Source organism: Egretta garzetta, unplaced genomic scaffold (genome assembly GCF_000687185.1).
Source record: "Egretta garzetta isolate BGI_Z169 unplaced genomic scaffold, ASM68718v1 scaffold640, whole genome shotgun sequence".
In the NCBI taxonomy this organism is placed as follows: domain Eukaryota; kingdom Metazoa; phylum Chordata; class Aves; order Pelecaniformes; family Ardeidae; genus Egretta; species Egretta garzetta.
The window spans coordinates 502,493-507,271 of NW_009258264.1; the positions used below are offsets into that span (position 1 = coordinate 502,493).

A 4,779-nucleotide genomic window follows, 5' to 3' on the forward strand; every position below is an offset into this window, starting at 1 on the left:
CCTCACGGGGCGGGGGCCATCGTCGTCCCCGCCCCCAGCCCCTCTGCAGCAGAGCCAGCTAAGTTGCCGCCGTCATTTCCCCGGTGGCAGGAGCCCTGCCAGCGCGTGTGTAATTGTCCATGTAGATGCGGAGCGATAAGAGCGGAGCGCGTTGTTGCAGCGAGCGTTGGCCCAGCTGAGCGGCGCTGCTCGTGCCGGGATTGATGCCGAGGACAGCTCCGCTCAAAACCTGTCGAGTGCCCGGTTACGCTGCCTGTGTGGGAATTCCAGCTGGCAGGGGTCCTGGGGTCCCCTCGGTGACCAGAGCAGAGCCCAGCCTGCGTGGCCCTTGCCATAAGCTGCTCTGGTGCCTGTTTTTACAGAGCATGCCAGGGCAGGGACCGCCAAGCTGGTGCCTCTTTCGCTCGCCTGGAGACCTCCTGTAGTAGAAGTGAAGGGTGGTCCTGCCAGAAGGACCTGCAGCCCCTTCCCTGGGCAAATTCAGCCAAAAGACGCGGACGCAATGGCGGTCCTTCTCCCTGCCCCAGGCCAACGAGTGGCCCTTGATCTTCCACCACTCTACCTGCACTAGGCAAAGGGAACAGGTTTCTTTGTGCTCTTGGTCTTCCCGTTCGCCGAATAACTAAAACATACCCAGGCACCCCTAATCAGGAGCTTTTGTTAGACTGAAGCCCGTGCAGCGGCTGGTGCGAGGAGAAGGCAACCGAAACGGCTGGGCAGGTGCTGTAATGAGCTTCGCTCCAGAAGTACCAAAAAGAATTCTCTCTGCCTAGGAGGAGAAGCCAGCTTTAATTACCTCTGATTCTGCATATGCCATGGGAAATGGGCTTTTAATTACACCGGAGCGTTATCTGTTTTGCCAGTCTATCCTGAGCAAACTAATTTAGTTTTGAAGGCAGCGTTTAATGTCTCCTTTGAATACGCTGATGTGCCTCATATCTGGAGCACTGGTGGGAGGGTGGTTGCCAGACCTCTCTCTGTTCCTAGCAGTATCCCGTGGGCATTTTGGGAGCAGGATGGGACCCTGGGCTGAGTCCTGCTGTGCCCAGCAGGTCGTGAGCTGGGCTTGTGCATCGCTGCACACTCAAGTGCTGTTTGCATGCGTGGGTGGTTTGCACACGTGGGTGCCCACCAAGATCACCGGGAACACAGCAGGGAATCCTGGGGTGCTGGGATGCTGATGGTGGTTTTGGGACAGGGTTCAGTAACAGACATAGCGGGGAGCGGGGCGTACGCCGTGCACGCAGCTCTCGAGTGCGTCCCCTTGCCGAAGCCGAGCTGTTATTGTCTTTCCCAAAGTCTCGCTGAGGGAACCGACTTGATTCCTTATTTAAACTAAATAACCCAACCCCCTGGCTGGAGGCACCGGGAGTAGCTCCGCTCCAAAACTGCTGACCCTTCTTTAAAGTGTAAACGCCAGGGAAGGATGATGATAATTGGTATTAAAACCCCAGGGAGGTGGATGAAATGAGTACGCTATAGAAATGGAAACCAGGACCAGCAGCTTGGTTATAAAATGGTCAAAACAATGTTTCCATCCCCGTTTTCACAGGATTGTGTCTATTCTGACAAGGCACAAGCTGAAATGATTCTTTTCAATTTATGGCTTTATTTAAAGTGGGAATGTCTCAACTTGACTTTAAACAATGTGTAAAGCTGACAGAATAGTCGTTTCAATGTTATTGAAGCAAAATGTTTTTGCTTTAGTAAAATTAAGTGGTTCAACATTATCAAATTTAAGGGCTTGGATGACTCCCGGTCAAAATTTTTCATTCTAAGAGAAATTTTTGGCTTTTCATCCAGATTTGGAACAAAAACATATTTCAAAATTGAGTTTCCCACAGAACGGAAATTTCATCATCCAGCCCGTTCCAAGGGGCTGGAAATCAGGAAAATGTTCCTCCGAGAGGGATGTGTTTATCCGGAAGGTGGTTTCCCAGGGGAAGTGCGGGACACTCCATTGTGCTTAGGTTGCTTAAAAGTAGCCTGGATACAATAGCAGGGAACGGTCCCGTGCTCCTGGGGGGAGAGACCGAAATAGAAACTGGAGGGAAGGAGCCTGGATTGTACCCACGCTTAACTGCGTGATGCAGCAACTTGTTGAGTTTATAATAATGGTTAGGAGCTGCCAGGGGGAGGGGAACGTCCCCGGTGATTCGGGGAGCGGAGCTGGAGTGCTGGGTCCAGGCAGTGGGGCTCTTGCTGCCCGCGTTGCCCTCCAACCTGTGCAGGCTCCCAGCGGGATGCTCGGATGCCCCTTTCCCCCTTGAAAAAAAGAAAAGCCTTCCACCGAAAAAGGCGAAGCAGAGCTGCTCGGGGAAGAAAGCCCCCCCGAGCAAGTGGTTATCGCACCAAAACCTCTGCCTGCTCGGGGGGGGAGGGCTGGGGGGTGGAGGTGTCCAGCTTGGTGCGGTTGCTGCGGGGAGGGTGCACGGGCTCTGCAGGGCAGGGTGCTGCTTTGGGGACCAGTTGGGGACCAGTGGCCTTATTTGAGGGGCTGTGCCTGCAGCTGCACTCTGGTTCCCGCTGTTTGGGCTCCCGGTGGGGTCGGAAGACTCTGATAGCTCTTTGCCTCATGTCAAGCAGCCCGGGCCACTGATGTGTCAGCCCCAAGAAAACCGAAGCTGCTTTAGGAGCTGAGTAGTGAGATCCTGTCGTAAGCACGGTGGCCCTGCCCCTGTGTGTTTTGGCACGTGTCCTGGCTCCCAGGGCCAGCGGGGCTCATCGTCACCACCCAAATCTCCTGTTGGGGCACGTGGGAGCTGCGGACAGAGAGAGGGGCTCAGTGCCCGCCCGGTGGCTCGTGGCGGTGGCCGTGCTCATGTGGGCAGTGGAAGGGACAGTCCTCGAGCTGTCCTCGTCCTGTGGTCGGGGTAGGCTGCTCCTCTGGGGTGGATTTGTCTTTTTGCTTGGTGAAACGTGCCCTAGCAGGGCTCTGGCGTTCGGCTCTGTTTGCTTCTCTCCATCTGCCCGTGTAAGAACTGAACTGCTTTCGTGGCTGCTTTGTCTCCTGTACACACCCCGGATTTATGGCTGGCCCCTCCTGTGGGCTGGGTGGCCACGGGTGGCTGTCCCCCAGCCGGCATGTGGGACACAGGGCTGGCTCAGGATGGAGCCCTGGGAACCTGCTTGAGCTTGAGCTTGACCCTTTGCTTTTCCCCTCTTTCCTGAGCTGGCTTTGGCGTGCTGGCAGCCCATGGGCGAGGGCTGCGCTTGACCGGGGGGAGTCTCCAGCTTTTGGGCATTTCCTACCAGAAATGGCCAGTGCTGGTGAGCAGCTCAGGGCTGATGAGGTCGGAGCACTCGGGCACCCGAGGTGCTGCCAGCTGCAAGAGTCTGGATAAAGGGAAAGGGACCGGCTTGCTTTAGGGATGGGGATCTGCGGAGCAGGGATGTACCTATGGTTTGACAGGGAATCAGGGGAGTCCGGAGCTGGGACCCTTTCCTGCATGGGCACTGGGAGCTCCTTAAGCTGGAAGTGCCCAGAGATACTATCTGTATGGCCAGTTCCCTTTGCGTGGGTACTATTATTTTTTTTTTATTTTTTATTTTTTTTTTTTTTGCAAAATCTGCAATTTAGAAGAATAAAATCTGGTCCTGACCTCCGGAAGGATTAGAACTATCAAGCAAATGCGTTTTTCTTCCATGGGACCGAACTTGCTGTTCCTATTCCCATTGTTCCCAGAACAATGAAGTCCTCATAAATGAATTCAGGCAAGAGAGGCGGGGGGGGGGGGTGTGGGGGGGGGGAATGTTCCATACGTTTAAATCATGCCACGAGCCAACAAAAGGCAGGAAATTTGGAGCTAGAGCTCACACTTGCTCACAGACATGTAGAAAACAAGCGCTCGGCGGCTGGAGAGTGAGCTGTCACTTAGGATTTCCTGGCTTTCTCCCCCAGCTTGTTGCAGAATAAACACCACTTGGTTGCGGCTGGAGGAGAAGGCAGGGCTGGCGAGGGGCAGATCCAGCTTCATTTGCTTCCCTCTGTTTTCTCTCCAAAAATAAAAAAAAAAAGAGCAAGTCCCTCCAGGCTTGGAGGCACCACCGAGTCGTGGGTGCGCTCAGGCTCATCCCCAGGGAATGTGGCAGCAAGGGAGCGTGGTGCTGGGGGGGGCTGATGCGTGATGGACCCCCTGGGCAGGTACGAGCCCACATCCCTGCGTGTGTTAGGGCCAGGCAGAAAGCTCTGACTGCGGGGAGGGTGCTGGTGGGAGTGTCGTGTGCTGCGAGCCTGCGGAGCAGCAAGTGCAGCGGCATCCCAGGATGTGCGGGGTCTGCAAGGCAGCGGCAGCCGAGAGGGTGATGGCTGGAGGCTTGCTGCTCGTCAGTCCCGGGTCATTCAGCAGAGGCTGTACCCAGGGGCTGGTTGAAGCGGCTCAGCGGTAGCGATGCTGTCGTCGTTGGCCTGGGAACCACAAGCTCATCTCTTACGAGATGCTGAGCAACCTCTGCTAATGGCCGGGGATGGGCAAAGCTGGACTTGGAGCAGCTTGCTCCTCCCTCACAAAGAATTTCAGCCACGGAGGGTCTCCCGTTAAAACTGTTCTGCTCTCCACAGGCAAAAGCTACTTTATTTATTCTTTGGGCAGAAGTGGCCAAATGCTTGGAAACCAGAACATTTTGGTTTCAAAGGGCTGGTGCGGTGCTTCATGAGGTTTGTATTTGGGTGCCTCCTTTTCCAGTGTCCCCATCCCAGGTGAATGGTCCCCAGCCCACCCTGGCATCCCACTGGGACTGGCAGGAGATGCCCCAGCTGTGCTCCAGACAGGCTGCTTT

The 4,779-nt window shown here is 55.4% G+C and overlaps 1 protein-coding gene across 1 annotated transcript in view; it reads left to right on the forward strand.

The window, feature by feature from the left end:
- MFSD4A (major facilitator superfamily domain containing 4A) overlaps positions 1 to 4,779 on the forward strand; it is a 23,012-nt gene that overhangs the window by 11,031 nt on the left and 7,202 nt on the right. The window lies entirely within an intron of this gene.